The following is a 15,680-nucleotide window of genomic DNA, read 5'->3' as shown; positions in this document are numbered from 1 at the left end:
TATCATGAGTTAATGTGAACCAAATCTAAACTGTTGTGGCATGTAAAAACAGCAAACAAAGGAAGGCAGCTTTTTTCCCTAACCCCCTGAGATTTATTCTGACAGTTTGCAACTAGATGAAATGGATAATGGAAGTCCCTTGTCACAATAACTCAGTTTAAATGTATTGTCAGATTAATAGACTCAGTTATCCACTCTTCCAAGGAGAAGAATGACTTGTGGTTTCAAATCATGCCCTCGCTTGTGGCATCCAATCAAATTAACCAAACAGGCCAAATTTTGACTCTCAGCAGAAGCCAGGCACTTTATGCATTGTGTCATAAAAATGAGTCTATTTCTTTATTTTTAATGCTGGCCGAATTATTTCCAACTGCTGCGGCAACCTCTGTCAGTGACTGCACGGCTGATGGTGTGCATGGAGCCCCGGTACAGTGTGGTGCTGCGCTGCCCGTGCCTCGGGAGCTGGCGTGTCGAGGGGCCACGCACCTCCCCGCTTATTTTAAGTAGCGCTGCTTAAGCAGGGTGATAAACAACTCTTCTAAAGGGCTGGCGGGCTGTGTATTCTGCCTTCGAGGGATACAGAGTGGGTGTTTACAGCTGGTGGAAAGTCAGCTTGCTGGCGTGCTGCAGTTTGTAAAGTGTTCTGCATGACTTACCATAGCCAGCACACAGATACCTGCGGGAAGGCTCTCCCTGTCCTCCCCATTCCAGGGGGGAAGCACGGCGCTAAATAATCTCACGAGATAATGTCGGTCTGTGTGCCCGGTCCGGAGCTGGCTCAGGGCTGCACGAGGCAGTGGTGGCCCCGGCTCCGGCAGCCCTCGTGGCACAGCGTATGGGCTCCGCATCTGCACAACTGCTGCTGCGTCTTTAAGTGGGGTCGGCTGGGGGGTTGCGGGGGAGTTTTGATATTCTGTTATTGTGTGTTGTCAAAAAAACAAATCTGAATTAGTAGTCCATTCATCTGTCAGGCGTGGTGCTGCATTTTAGAAGCAGGGTCATTTATTAAGGCGTGTGGAGTGAATGGTCCTGATCTGCATCTGGAGAGTGGCAAATTGTTGGATTTAATAGCTGTAAGCTCCTCTGATCTGCAATCACTGTCTGCTGGATTTTTTCATCTGACAAAGCACTGTGCACAGTACTGTGAGGATCCTTCCCCAGCCTCTCCGGGGGAATCCTGCTGTCAGGCTGCGAACATACAGTGCATGAAGTGTGTAATTTTGAAGTCTAAACCTCTGAGAACTCACGACACTCTGAGGCAGCAGTTTGCCTTCAAAGTTGTCTCTCTACCTGTACTTACCATCTCTCGTGATACAGCACTACTGCTCACATTTCCTCTGCAGAAAGTCATAAGGTTTACTTTCTAAAAATCTCATCATCTTCTCTTAATTAGGCATTTTCACACAATGATCCATATGGGAGTCAACGACAAAGGTGCTGATGTGCAGCACAGCCTGGCCCCGTGGATGGAGATTGATAAGGCTGGCAGAGGGGCAGACCATCACCTTTGAAGACTGGATTTTCTTCTGAAACCATCAAATATGTAAAGCTGGCAGAGGAACGAAATGGCAGGGAGAGTGTGCAGTGGATGGAGCTCCTTCCCCACATCATCTGAGGGTTGCTCAGGTCAGTAGGGTTTTCACCCCAGTGCTTCCTTCTCTGTGGTTTTGGGGTTTGGTTTGGTTTTGGGGGTTTTAAGCCTATTTTTCCTAATGCCAGCTGCTCCTTACCCCTGAATATGGCTGGTTTTAAGTGGCTGCCCCTGAGGGATGAAATGATGCCCAGCTCGCTGCCTGAGCATGAAGTCAAAGTCAGTCAGCTTGTCTCCACTGCACTAGTTGTCTATAAATCACTCCATACAGAAGGGTGATGAGACACAACTTCATAAATAACAGTTCATTAGGGGTACAGGTTTTAAACTTAAAGAGGGTAGGTTCAGACTAGGTATAAGGAATAATTTTTTTCCGATGAGGGTGATGAGGCACTGGCACAAGCTGCCCAGAGAGGTGGCAGCTGCCCCGTCCCTGGCAGTGCTCAAGGTCAGGTTGGACAAGATGCTGAGCAATGTAATGTAGTTGAAGATGGCCCTGCTCGTTGCAGGTGGGATGGACTAGATGGTCTTTAAAAGTCCCTTCCAACTCAAACCTTCTTTGACTCTATGATAAATCACGAGATTTTTTAGCTAGTTTAGCCTTCACTCTTGCACTCTTTCCTTTCCTGTTTCCCATCCTAGCTGATGTGTGGGACCTTGTTTTTCTTCTGCTTCCCACGAAGGCTCCATCTTCCATTTCATCTTGTCTTTGTATACCTCCGTCTTCCATTTGCTTCAAGAACGTAGGTACTGTGCCACTATTTTGGCTTTTTCCCCGCAAAGTAACCCAGAATTGTTACAAAGATTTGGTCAGTGATCTGAATTCCTATGTGGCATTATAAACATATTGATTTAGGAAAGCCCTTGAAGAGCACACGAACACCAGGTTTGTATTGAGTGGTTCCTGCACCAGGCTGTTGCAAAACTGTCTTCTCTGAAATGTGTAGGTGGTTGTGTCATTTCTGTAAAACCTCCCCTAGAACCGTTAATACCCAGGAACGCCTGGAAGGGTTCTCCATGTGGCTGTGTGGAAATTGAAACCCACAGCATAGCCCTGGAGCACACAGGAGCTCTTTTATTTTAAACTGTAACCATGAAATAGGAAAAAAGCCCAGTGAAGCAAAAGCTTCTGCTTTTTTATTTTGTCTCTTAACATGTAAAAATAGGGGCACCTGCTGCCTGCTGGGCTTGTTAAATATGTCTTTTTATTTTCATAAATCACCACAGTAGAATTTGAATTATTTACTCAGTAAACTCGAGGCTACATTAATTTCCATTCTCCAGTTTTTTGTAACCAATTTTTTGGGCATTAGCTGTGGAGCTGTTTCCCACCCACCTTTTGTTCAGTGCCCACCTTGGCTTCCCAAGCAGGGTCCCTCCCCTTGGTGACTGCAGGGGTTTCGTGAACTTCAAAAGCAGCCTGAAATGTCAGCCACACGCAGCCCTTCTGCAGCCGCTAAATTATGGATCAGAATACAGCAGATCAAACAGTTCGGAATTATTCACTTGTGGGTCTTTGCTTGGTAAAGCAATAAAAATCTCTGCATTTCTTCTTTGGTAATATGTGGGGTGGTTGTTAAAACATGCTCGAGAGTAATGTTATCAGGGGTATGGAGGGGGGTAATTTATTTTTTTTTTAAGCGAGGCACTTCAATCAAAGCTTCATTCTACTGTAAACCCAATTAGCTTCAGTCTGCCAAATCAGCTTGGCTGTCTGCAAGAATGTATGTAAGGCTATGAATAATTGCTAAACTCAGTTTTCTTTCTATCTAAGAAATGCCATGAGGCTTTTGTTACCACTAGATAAACCCTCTGCACTTGTCTCTGAGGTTCCAGCTGAAGACACCCGTTCAAAAATCATAAATGTGTTTGAATAGTATTTGGTGTGTGAGGAGGCTCAGTGAAAAGCGAGTGCTTGCTTTGCTTTGGAGCAGAAGGTTGCTGAGCCCAGGTCCTGGGCTCCTCCAGACACTCGGGGATTTTGCCATCAGCTTTAGTGGGGGCAGGGCTGAGAGTGTACATAGCTTTATGGCATGTGGCTGCAGAAGCAGCCCGTTGCTGTAGGAAAACAGTAGCAGGGCTGTCTCCCGTGTCATACAAGAGGAAAGGTTAGAAAATTAAATGCTCCAACAATATGTGTGGAAAATGCGTCACCCTACTTTGTGCAAGGAAGCGCGCAGGATGCTCTTGCTGTATTTTAATATGCCACGTGCTGGTTTCGAGCAGTTTGGACGTGGTTTGGCAGCTGGGATGATATCATGTGAGAACATCAGGCTGTGCTGGCGTATGGGGTACTTGGACACCCCTGGCTGGGGGGGCACAGCCAGCAGGCTGGGCTCTGAGGGATGAGATCAGAGGTGTCTGTGGGACTGAGCTGCACAAGCCACCCCCACGGAGAGGTGGGACACGCCGGGAGCCGCTGGCATCACCTGCTCTGAGTTTTGTCCAGGCTCCTTCCTATCATGAAGGTATGTGCTGTAGATCCTTTTGCTTTTGGCCAGTTGGTGAATATAGGATGTGTTTCCTAAAATAAGAAAGGCTGGCCGCGTTGATATATTTGGTTAGTTTAAATAGAACTCACCTTCCCCATCTGCAGTGGGTCCCTTAAATACTTACTTGCCTTTCCACCATGCATGCACAATATCCCTGTTTTCCCTCTCCATCTCTAGGCTTGCCTAAAAGTCGTCAGAGGGTGGCGAGTCACCCATCCAACTGGAGCTGAGAGTCTGCTTTTTGCTTCTGAAACAGGACCATGATTTCTGTTCGTGTCTCTCAAGGTTGGTCATGTTCTAATTTCATCTTGAAGACTCCCCAGCTGTTTTCTTTCCAAAAATAATTTTTAAATTTATTTTCCTTCAAACCTAAGGTTCAGGAAGTGATATACGACTCCGTGTGATGGCCATGGGTGGTGAGCTCTGTGACAAGATTTCAATGCTTCAGGGAAAAGGTTGGATGTTCTGCAAGATTTGGAAATGCTCAGAATTTGATTACTTAAGTGGTAAATGATGTGTATTTACAGTCACAGACATATAGGCAGCATTATTTAATTTTTTTTCGCCAGATACGGCATTACATAAAGCATCACAACGTTATTCCGTTTCTCTTTTGTAATGTCTGCCAAAAGTAATATGTTTGCACTAAGACTGAAAAATTTAGATATGAAAATATTTCCAATGCTACAGGTGAAGATGTGATTTTGACTAATTTTATTATAGCAGGTACGTAAGTGAGCGCCTGTTTTGACAACTATGAACTAAGTTGCACAAACTAGGAGTGACGGTGTGACTCCCAGCAGCAGAAGCCAGCGCCATACTGGTTTGTCACAGCTCCAGCTTCCCTTTTCCTACACAAGTGATGGTGGTGTCTGCTGTCCCCTGTACACAGCAATCTGCAAACCACTACTTTCTCAATTACTTCCAGTGTGTATGTGGGGGCAGCACGGAGGAGCAGGTGATACTTGTAATAGTACGTTATCAACAGGGGAAGATTTCATTTTCTTCAAATAGAGCCCATGTCTGAATACCTGCAAGACTCACAGACACTCTGAAATCTAGAGGGAAATTTTAGTCTTAGCTCTTTCTGTGGGATAATCTAAAACCCACACATGTCCTGTTTCTTTTGGGAAAGGTATTGACAGAGTGATGGCTGCTGCTGCTGTATCTGGGTGCGATCAACAGCACAGACCCAAGAAGACTTGGGTGGTCCTCTAGTGACTCTTCCAAGCAGTGTAAAGCACCACACAGTGTATTGGATCAGGGGGAAAGCCCTTAAAAATAGCTGCGAGAGGAGTTTCATTGGATGAAGGATTTGTCCCAGGCAGCAATTAGTAAGTCTGTTGCTGTTAGGGAATTAAAACCACAGGTTAACGTGATGAGCAGTAATTGAGCATCATGATTGAGCTGGGCCCTGCCTTTGTGCCGGGCAGACCTCATCGCTGCTTTTTTACCCAGAGGCTCTTCAGAGCACCCGCTCTTCACGTTGGTCCTTGGTCCTGGTGGCATCCAAGTAGGTGTGATTTATCTGGAAGGAAATAATAGATGTATTAAACTCGGGGGTTACTGGGCATTGAGAAATGCCATTTGTTATGTGAGGGGGGGGGGAGGTTGTTTGGTGTGGATGCCAGTTATTTTAAGTTTGTTTTTTTTTTAAAAAAAAAAAAAAAAAAGGAGGGATGTCAGCCTCCTTCGTGAGCTATCAAGAGTGGCCAAAATTGTCAAAGGGCTGCGTTGGGGCTACAGAAAAATGGTCATGCTGCTGCTTCCCTATTTCATTAGTAACCATTTTGGTATGTTCGTTACCCAAGGACATCGTCATAAACTGTTTTGTCCTGACTGGTTATGCCATTCACTAAAATGTCAGTGATAGTGTGTAAAACACAACTGAGAAATTAAGGATAATTTCAGTAGCTGTGAATGAGCTACAGCCTTGCTTAGCGGATAGAGTCTTCAGAGAAAGGAAAGCTGAAGAGATTTTGTCTTTTTCAGTCTTTATACTCCTGGTGATATTACAGTTATTGATTAGGAGCAAGAGAAGTTTTACTCCCACTTTTTTTCATTTTTTGCTGATTGTGGAGTCTCGGTGTGCAAACCCACTGCATCTCAGGTGAGATGCTCATGGCATGCATCCAGGGGAGCTGATGGAGCCCGTCCAGAGCTACGGGAATTGTGGCATGGAGTCTGAGCCGTGCCCTTCCACACAACCCAGGAGCAGGGCTCCATCTCCTTCAGCATTTGCTTGAGGCTTTTTACTTGTTTTCTGTTTATGTGTCGCTGCTTAGGATGAGTTCTTATAACTTGTTGCTAAAAAGTACTAGGAGCCTGGCACAGGTTGGGCTTTGTGGTGGGGAAGGGGTGGGATGCATGTCTCGGCAGAATTTAGCACGCTTATCTCAGCGCTTTGTAACTGCAGAGAGCTCTGGAATGGAAGAACATGTGGAAGCTATTTTAGATTTATACATACCTATATATATATATGGTGCTTTAAATGCAATTAGGGAGATTCAGCTGAAGGTTTTACATTAGCTGCTTGAGGCACGGCAGCTGTAAGTGATGCTCCCAGCAGTGAGCTGCAGTTTGCTAAATGGAGAGGGGCCGCCCAGCTGCCCCGCTCCCGGCCATGTCTCGGGGCTGGAGCGCTCTGGAGGAGGTAGCAGACAGGCTCCTGCAAGGAATTCCAGAAATTTCCTCAGATGGATTTAGCAGCGTGATATGTGATATCATCAGTATATAGAACATTGTTGTGGCTTCTAGTCCAACAAACGACTCGAGCACAGCACGTGCAGGCATAGATTTGTGTGAGGAATTCTGGCAACTGGACTGATGATTGTAGCCAAAGAAAGAAGTGTGGGTTTTCACCTCGTTTGAATGTTCAAGCATGTGCCGTGATGTTTTGATTCATCAGGAGCGATCGGGCGGTACCCTGCAGTACGCCAAACTTGTGGGCAGCATCCACACTCCTCTCGTGGGGCAGAACCTACGTGGCACCACAGAAATGAAAACGTTGAGGCAGCTCGGAGCTCTTGGACCGTCTTTGGGACCGCGGCAGCAGCAGCGGGACCATTGGCTCTGCAGGAGCCCGGCGTTGGGGCAGAGCCTGAGAGGTGTGTGGGAGCCACAGGAGCACCGGGCTGGGGCAGGGACCCGGCCCCCAGGGTTGGCCAAGTGGAACAGATGTGCTTTGGCCACCCGTCACTTTTGATGGCTCAGCTCCGCTCAGCTGCAGCTTAGAGCCAATTAATTTTATGAATCCTATTTGTAGCTCATGTTCCTCCTTATATAATCCTCATTTGTTTCAAATGAGCAGAGAGTGTGCCCCTGAGATTCTAAACATACTTCTTTATTAAAGTTTAAACAGAGATTGTTGCCTACAGAAGCTAAACTTAGCACTAATATATGAAATGAGATGGAGAGAATCCTTTTAAATCCCCTACCAGGTGTTAGGTAACGTGGCAGAGTGAAGCGGGGGGAGAAGGTGACTGCATAGTGTCGCAAACGTCAGCATTAATGATCTATTGTACTTATTTCTCCAGTAAGCAGAAGGAGATGAAAAACAAAAATGCAGGAGTTAATTGGGTGGTTGCACAGCGATCAGTCTTCGCTTTTGTTCTCCGCTCCCCGTGAAGCCCTGCGCTGCCGGAGTGACAGCTGTGAGTAGCAGCACGCAGCTGGGGCAGCGCCTTATCCGTACGGCTGCATCAAACACAGGGCAGGAAAATGATTTTAATGAAGCCTCGTCCCATTCAGATCTCAGGGAGTGAGCAGCCGGCGGTGGCTGGGCTGGAGAGGGGTCCGGCGGCTGCCCCCCACCACCCGGCCGGGGATGCCAGCAGCAGGATGGGTCTGTCCTCTCCTCCCTCCGCCCTCAGGAGGGGCTTGGAGAGTGTTTCGAGAGGAGTTTTATAGCTGACAGAGGCAATCGGAGATCACATGTTATTTTATATATATATATATATATATATTTAGATATCTCTCATGTGAAACTGCTTTCCCTCATGCTGCAGAGGTCGCTGGGTGCCCGAGTCAGGATGTCGATCTCACCTGCAGCCCCGAGGTCCTTTCCCAGGCTTGTGGCTCATCTTCCAAGGATATTCCCGCACAACCCAAAGCTTGAGAGAAACCAGATTGTTTAAGGTATTGAAGTTTTTAATGAACCAAACTGAGAAGCGCTCAGCTTTTCGAATAAGCACACAGTTAAAGAGCACAAGGGGGAGAGGAAGGCAGCAGCCGCTTTGCACTTCAGGGAGCACCGGCTTTGGTGGCCACGGTGGCCATGGCACCCCTCTCTGAAATCGATGAAGGCACCCCTCTCTGAAATCGATGAAAGTCAATTCTGCCTTAGAGTGATAGATTGCTTTGGGATCCCCGTAGAACTTTTCTCCAAATTGCAAACTGGATGAGAGCCTTACAAATTATGAAAGCCCTGAATTCAGTGCATGTTGATTTTCTGGCCTCTGTTCTGTGTCGCTGTGGGAGCAGCGAGCAGAAGGGAAGGTCAGAGGTGAGCTGGGCTCCCAGCGGAGCTGCGGCACTGGGCAGAGCCGGGGGGGGGGGGGGGGGCTGGGACTGCCCCCAGGCACAGGTCCAGGGGGAAGGCAGTGTCACGTAGGAGTTTTTGGAGATCTACTTTAGCAAGGTCTTTTCTATTCTGTTCTATATTTCTTTTCTGTAGCCCAGTTTAAAGCTGGCTGGGTATGTGTAGAGGGCAAATTCCCTACTACGACGAGCAGCTCTCCCTGTAACAGTTGTCGAGTCAAATTAAGTTGCAGGAGTCTATACCAGAAAAGATTTGCTTTTCCTCTAAGGAACACTGGGATATTTGTCAATTCCTCTCCATTAGAAAGCTAACCCATTCAGAGGTAAAGATGAAAAGTGAAAAGCCCATGAAGATCAGATGGAAGAATCAGAATTATCATTCAGGTAACCCAGCTACCTTTCCACTGTCACCATGGAGATCCCCGTTATCTCCTGCTCCTTGCATGCAAAGTGCTGAGAAACACTGGTTTCATAATTGGCATCGTATTTCTTGGGGTATATTAAGCTTGCCTGTGGAATAATGCCCATCAGGTCCTGGATGGTTTCAGATAACTAGCAGCAATATATTGAATCAGATGATTCGATATTATGATTTTCAATCCAGGGATTATTCCATGTTTCCATGCGCAGTGCGAGGCTGGAGATGACTGTAACTGTGCTGGGGGGGAGCTCAGGCGGTCCGGGGCTGGTGGCTGCTGAGAAGAAAATGGTGGTTTTGATTGACGAATAAAGTAGACTACATTACGCTGTTCCTTGCTCTATGTTCCTTATATTTTTCAGATTTCTGTACTCCGACTCTGATTTTCCTGGATTTGTGACTTGGAAAATACCTTTGCTCTGCAGTGCTTGCTCAGAAGGTGTGTGGATCCAGTCTAAACTTTGCCTTTTTTTCTTTCTTTTTTTTTTTTTTTTTTAATGCAGGTCAGTACATGGGGGCTCAAACAAATCTTTCACACAAGAAATACAATTAGATGTAGCTTTTAAAATTGTCTTTATGATCTGCCTTCAGTGCATTAAGTAGCTGTCTTCGATGAATTCAGCTGGTGCATTCCCTGCATTCCCTCCTTTTCCCATCCAGCACGTTTCAGGGCTGACAGAGGAAAAGTGTCACATTTGTGGCTGTAGCTTTAAATGAAATAAAAATTTGTCTGTCATCCTCTTGTGTCCCTAAAACAATTTAGTCCTACTGTAATTATTAGCATTCTCATTAAGAACAGTTTAGCTGAAAATCAAGACACAAAGATGCAGTGACTTCATCAAAGCAACTCAAATCCAGATAAAGCTAGGTTTCTAATTCGACTTCTATGCTTTGAAATAAATCCTCAGAGCATCAATTACTGTATCTGTTGTAAAGCAATTACTATCACCCCTCCATTTCTCCCCTTTACATGTTTTAATTTAATTATTATTTTTGCTCTGAAATATAGGGTAAAGAATTTTGTAGTTCCTCAAGAAGAACTAAAGCAGACAACAGATTTCCGTAAAAGCAGAAATTGCTTTCTTTTGTAATCAGGTTGATTAGACTCATGTATAATCATACACAGCAGGTGGGAAGATTAACATTTCACTAATTCCTAGTGGTCATTACTGCAAGGAAATTTAATCTGCAGAGTTCACAAGGATTGGAGTTGCATGCTGGTAAAGCTCATTTAAAAGACAGAGCAAAAACAACACAACTTTATATTCTGGAATCCGGTTTTGCTCAAAAATATTTTGGCCTGCGGGCAATACGTGTACACCCAGTATCTTCTACTTAATTGAAAAATAGATTTGTATTGATCGTGAGCACTTAACAAGCACATTCAGAACCCATTCCCGTTCCCAGTTACTTTGGTGGGGAATACAGGCATACCCTCAGCAGGTTAATTTGGTTGATAAGATATTTTTACAGCAAATGTATTTTTTTTTCCCTATGTGTGGGCTGTATTAGTACACAGCACTAATAGATTCAGTTTTCATATTTGGATCAATTTGGAATCATTCTGCTGAAGTTGAACAAGTTTTTATATTTTTTTCATATGAAAACAAAATGTGACATAATTATTATGATCAGATTCTGCTTCACTAACCAAGATGTGTGTGGGTTTAAATTCAAAGCTCCAAAATAAATAAAATGCCCAGCAGCTTGTGATGTGAAAGTTATGGTCATCTGTTAACTCTTGTGCCTACCCCTCTGCTCTCTGGACCGCTTGCTTGTAGACTTTACATCGACGTCCAGTGGTGCAGCTCAGGGTGGTCTGTGACTAAGCTGGAAGTGCTTGAAGGAATATTGGATGGGTAAGTAGGGATGACTCCTCTGCTGCTTTACTTGTGTGGGGTCCAGCTGAGACTTAGCTACGTTTTCTGTCTCCCGTGAGCAAGAGCAAGGGGAGATGAAAGACCAGAAAGGAAGACAGTGTTAAGTCCACAATTACCAGCATTATTGAGCGGGAGATGGAAGCCGAGCGGGAGTTTAGCAGGGTAAGCAGCATGCTCCTCCTCCCTCGGCTGGGAGTGGCTCCTTGTGCTGCACCACCTGGGAGATCCCAAGGGTATGAACACCTCAGGAAGCTGGAGTAGAAAGATGGGGAAGGAGAGTTTAAACTGGGCACGTTGTGGCCCCTATTCTTGAACAAATCACAGCACCATGTGGCCCTACCATCACAAAACTAGTAGTCCGTGGCCAGGTGCCTCACTTCTAACATCGTTACCAGTTGAAGTTGCTTTGAAGACATCTAAAAAAGCATCTCGTCCTGTTCATGCCCACTGAAAAGCCTGTCTCTCAACACTGCCCACACAAGAAATTGGGAACTGCGCCGAACCCATGGAGCCTTGTCACTATTCCTGGGCTGCTGTGGACCAAGGAGGTCTTGGGGACAAGAGTTAAGGTGCCACCGCAGGGCAGAGCCGGCTCGGCTCAATGGTTGTCCCTCCAGCGGGACCCTGTCCTGCTGGTCTGCACAGAGGGATTTCTCCGGTCCCTCTCTAAACACGAGGACTGCAGCAACTCTCCTGTTGACTTAGCTGGGAACATCAGGCTCATTTTCTTACCTAATGCTTCAAAGGTAAAAATACACTCCTTTGATCTGTGCAGCTAAAAGTGTCATTGAGCTATGTTGTTAAAAAAAATTATAAAAAATGACCAGATGGCACAGTAGCTGGATTTGGCTGGCTTAGAATAGGGTATTATTCCAACACAGATAACAACGTATCCCTCCAAATAAAACAAGTGACCACAGAGCATATGTTTTATTGAACATCAGAGATTTTTACTGTGATAATTACAATGATACAATGCTGGTGTCCTTTATCCATAGAAAGCTTCGATGAGCCTGAGCCCCGGTGGGGCTGGTGATGCTTTCTTGTCCCTTGCAGGTCCATGAACTCGCATGAAAATGTGGCTGAGGCTTAAAGCACTGGCCCAACCCTGCTGCTCTGCCAAAGTTATGCTAAGCTCAGCATCACTGACGCTGTAATGTGGGTAAAGAAAATCAGAGTAAACTCCTGCAAGAGTTTACTTCCACTTGATTTTTCAAGTTCTGGGTGCAGAATAACAGCCACAAAATATGTGGCATAAATCAAAGCAAGTTAAGTGCAGCTAAACTAGGTTAATAGTGGTGTAGGTGGTGGTTTAAAAATCAGGAACAGCTGAAAATTTGACTGCACTGATGTTAATGCTGTGTTAGCCTGGGAAAGGGATGGTTTTTTGTAAGTCGGTCTTCAGCCAGTTCCAGCCTCAACCCTTGAATGCAGCCTGCTGTTCAGAAGGAGCTTAGCATTCCAGTTTAATCATGGCCAAAATACAAAGTAATGTGTATAGATAATTGGGTGTGTGCATGGTGCTTAACCCACACTGCCATTCATAGTTTGGAAATGTTATTGGGGCTTAAGTGATGGAGTCACCAAGCACTGCTGGAGGGTTTGCCCCTGCGGGAGAATTTACATCCCACGTAAAATCGGGTACCTTGAACCCATGATGGTGGTGCAGGTGAAATGGTGGGGTGACCCACCTGGACTAACAGGGTGCCCTGGGATGGATGGGTGCCTCGCTCCTGCCCTCCACAGTCTGGCATCCTGACTCAGTGCCTCAAGTTAGGCACATCCCGTCTTTGGGTTAAAAAAGGAGGGCAGGAGCCTTGAGGGGCTCCAGGAGAATGCAGGGGAAGAGCAAACGGGAAGACACCAGGGGACTGTCACTAGCAAAGATAACAAAATTAACAAGTAAACTAAGAGGCAAGTTAGAACATCAATATGCACAGCAATAAGTGACAATGAATCACCAGAGATCTGTTGCTTTAATGATGCTGTTGTTAAAATGATGGCCTAGAGCGATTTCAGACCACGTATACTGAATTTTGGCTGATGCTTATCAATTTATATGCAAGAAAATTTATAGCATGCAACCCAAATGAAACAGTCCTTTGGACAAGAAGAAATGGATTGCAGGTGCAAACAAGCATGAAATGAAAATCTACTAATGAGTTTCCATTAGCAGCTAAATACATAATCGAATAATTTTTAGCCAACATAGAGCAATGAGAAAATCAATTTATTCCTCATAAGTACTACTGTGTGGATTGATGCTCTAGTACATCTAAAGCTGGTTTTGTTAAGCGAAAGGCGAGCCTTGGATTCAGTTAAAGCTCAGCTAATAGCAGCAGAGCATGGGTTAGGTGTTACTGAATATGAGTGCAATAGATTTTATTTGGAAACTCTGAATAACATGAGATAAAATGAGGTATTAGTATGGAGTATTTCCATCTGAAAGCTAGACACTAAAATATTTCAGCAAGATGAACTAGCACTGGCACATCTGAATTTACTTATGACTGTCCATTAATGAAATAAGCATTGTACTTCATCTGCTCTTGAAGCAACGGTATCCTCAATTTCCTTTCTTTTTGCCTTAAACAGCCTCTACCTGAGTTTTGCTTGCATGGTGTTTTCACACCTTATTCAGCTATGGTAAATATTTCTCCTCCACCTACGGAGACCCTGATTCCAAGGCTCTCACAGCCATAGATATAAACAACATAACTTTGAAAAGCCAGTTTGAAAGTGTTGGTGAGGGTTCTGCAGCAGAAGACACACGTTGGTGTCAAAGAGGCACCACTTCAGCAGCACGCATGAGAACGGCAAAACCGTGTGTTTGCGCAGTTCCTGCAGGGAGTGACATTTATACTGAGAAACTGGCTCGTATGTGCAGTACAAATAATGCAGTGTTTCTTCCAGGCCAGGTTCTTCACCTTTCCTCCCAGCAGTGTACGTGTCTCCTGGACCTCATGGGGATACTGGTGGAGAAAATGCCGTTCCACAGAGTGGAGCTCTGATGGGCACGATTTGGCCTCTGCTCTCCAGTGAGTTTAATTATGGAGAGGTTGGTGGGTGTCTGATTCACTCCCTTAGAAGCACAGCGCTGTGAATGAACTAAAAGCACCCCGTACTTTTCAGGGCAAAATACCGAAATTAAGAGGAATTTTAATTGGGATAGGCTTGGAGACTGACATTAATCACAACATTTTAAGGCTCAGTATTTTGTGAGTCAATGTATGTATAATATTTACCAAACCAGAAGTCTAAGGAAATAATAATAATGGAGAAGGAGAAACCCAAGATCTTTATAGCACCTTTTCTCAAGGAAGAATTAATTGTGATAGCTCAGCCTTACTAAGTTTTTTAAAACCCTGATTGATAGATGGGGATCCTAGATCAGAAGTAGTTACTTGATTGAGACAGGTTTCAGTGGACATTATTTCTCAGCAGATCTTATACACGGAGATTGAAGCTTATAATGAGCTGAAAAACAAATAGACTTGCTTGGACACATAATACTTCTAGACAAGCCTTCAATAAATGCATGGCTGCATATAAATCTCCTATTTTAGCATGACAAACGTATCCCTTCATAACAGAAACTTCAGCAAACTCCACGGAAATGCTCTGCCTGGTGGCAGTCCAAACGAGGAAGAAGCTGGAGCACAATCGAGCTAATCACCAGGCTGCATGTCTCGAGTTGGGCGAGCAGCTCTGGCACGCCAATAGCACCTCGCTCTGCAAACCGCCACGTTGAATTTGACGAAGTGACAGCTTGTATTCACGTAGCGCTTTGCATTTGACGGGATCCCTATTGGATTTGCAAATTTGTCAAACTGAAATATAGCCTGTTCACTACTGAAGCCAGCTTCCTTCGGCATGGAAAGCATATAACTCTGCGAGACAACGAGAGCAGGGAGTGATGAACAACGCGCTGCGCAAACTGCAAAGGGGAATTGGGGCAGGTGCAACGAACTAACTTGACATTTGGTGGGAACGTGGGAGTTCTTACAAGACAATTTCTGAAAAATACAATGTGGCATCTCTCGTGTATTCAGAATTCCAGGTGTGGGTTTCTTCTGAAAGCAGAGCCTCTAGCTCCAGGCATCTGTCAGATTCGCAGGCTGTAAGGCAGTAGGAAAAAAATCTTTTGACCCCAAAAAAGATGTCCAAGAAATGACTAAATGCTCTATTTCCTATATTAGAAGAGGTTAGCGACTTTTGTCTAGATCATACCACTGCCACAGAGTATGACTTCGTCAGAAAATGGTGATGGTGGTGAGAACGTGGGGTCTTCCCATGGGCTGCTGCCTGTGGCCATGCGTCTTCCAGATCATCCTTATCCTGGCATTGCCACTGCAGCGCCCTTTGCCCTCTCGCAGATGCACAAAGGTAGAGGTAAATCTTAAATCCATGGAGACTGCTGTTCTTAGGCTCACACTTGAGCTATTTCCTACAGAATTACTGTCACTTACAGCAGAACAAATGCCTGATAGAAAAGAATCAGGAAAGATATCTTTTTTTTATGGTCTTTACCAGTTATTATTGTAGTGATGATGGCTTTCAGGGAACTGGAGATGGCTGTGTCAGAAGTGGTAATGGCACTTGGGAGCTGTTGATTACCTCCACAGTGTGCCATTTTACCACATTGGATAAAGACATCTCTGTTCTCTGAAAGCCATTGGTGATTCAGTGATAATACAAAAATCAAATTGGATTCCAGGTGCTTTCCTGGCATCCTGTGTTTAAAACGGGATGTCCCTGTG

General features: G+C 45.1%; 1 long non-coding RNA gene across 3 annotated transcripts in view; it reads left to right on the top strand.

Moving 5' to 3' along the window:
• Positions 1 to 1,190: 1,190 nt before the first annotated feature.
• LOC114017068 (uncharacterized) overlaps positions 1,191 to 15,680 on the top strand; it is a 44,127-nt gene continuing 29,637 nt past the window's right edge. For 2 of the 3 annotated variants that reach the window (XR_003561910.2, XR_003561911.2), the window contains exons 1-7: positions 1,191 to 1,626; positions 4,261 to 4,368; positions 4,458 to 4,538; positions 8,091 to 8,220; positions 8,927 to 9,006; positions 9,403 to 9,479; positions 10,822 to 13,958. This is a non-coding gene — a long non-coding RNA (uncharacterized LOC114017068). The remainder of the gene's footprint in view (positions 1,627 to 4,260; positions 4,369 to 4,457; positions 4,539 to 8,090; positions 8,221 to 8,926; positions 9,007 to 9,402; positions 9,480 to 10,821; positions 13,959 to 15,680) is intronic. The other variant, XR_003561916.2, reaches the window with a different exon arrangement.

Source organism: Falco cherrug, chromosome 4 (assembly GCF_023634085.1).
Source record: "Falco cherrug isolate bFalChe1 chromosome 4, bFalChe1.pri, whole genome shotgun sequence".
Lineage (NCBI taxonomy): Eukaryota > Metazoa > Chordata > Aves > Falconiformes > Falconidae > Falco > Falco cherrug.
Note: the sequence above shows the minus strand (reverse complement) of the source record. Positions and strands in the feature narration are given on the sequence as shown.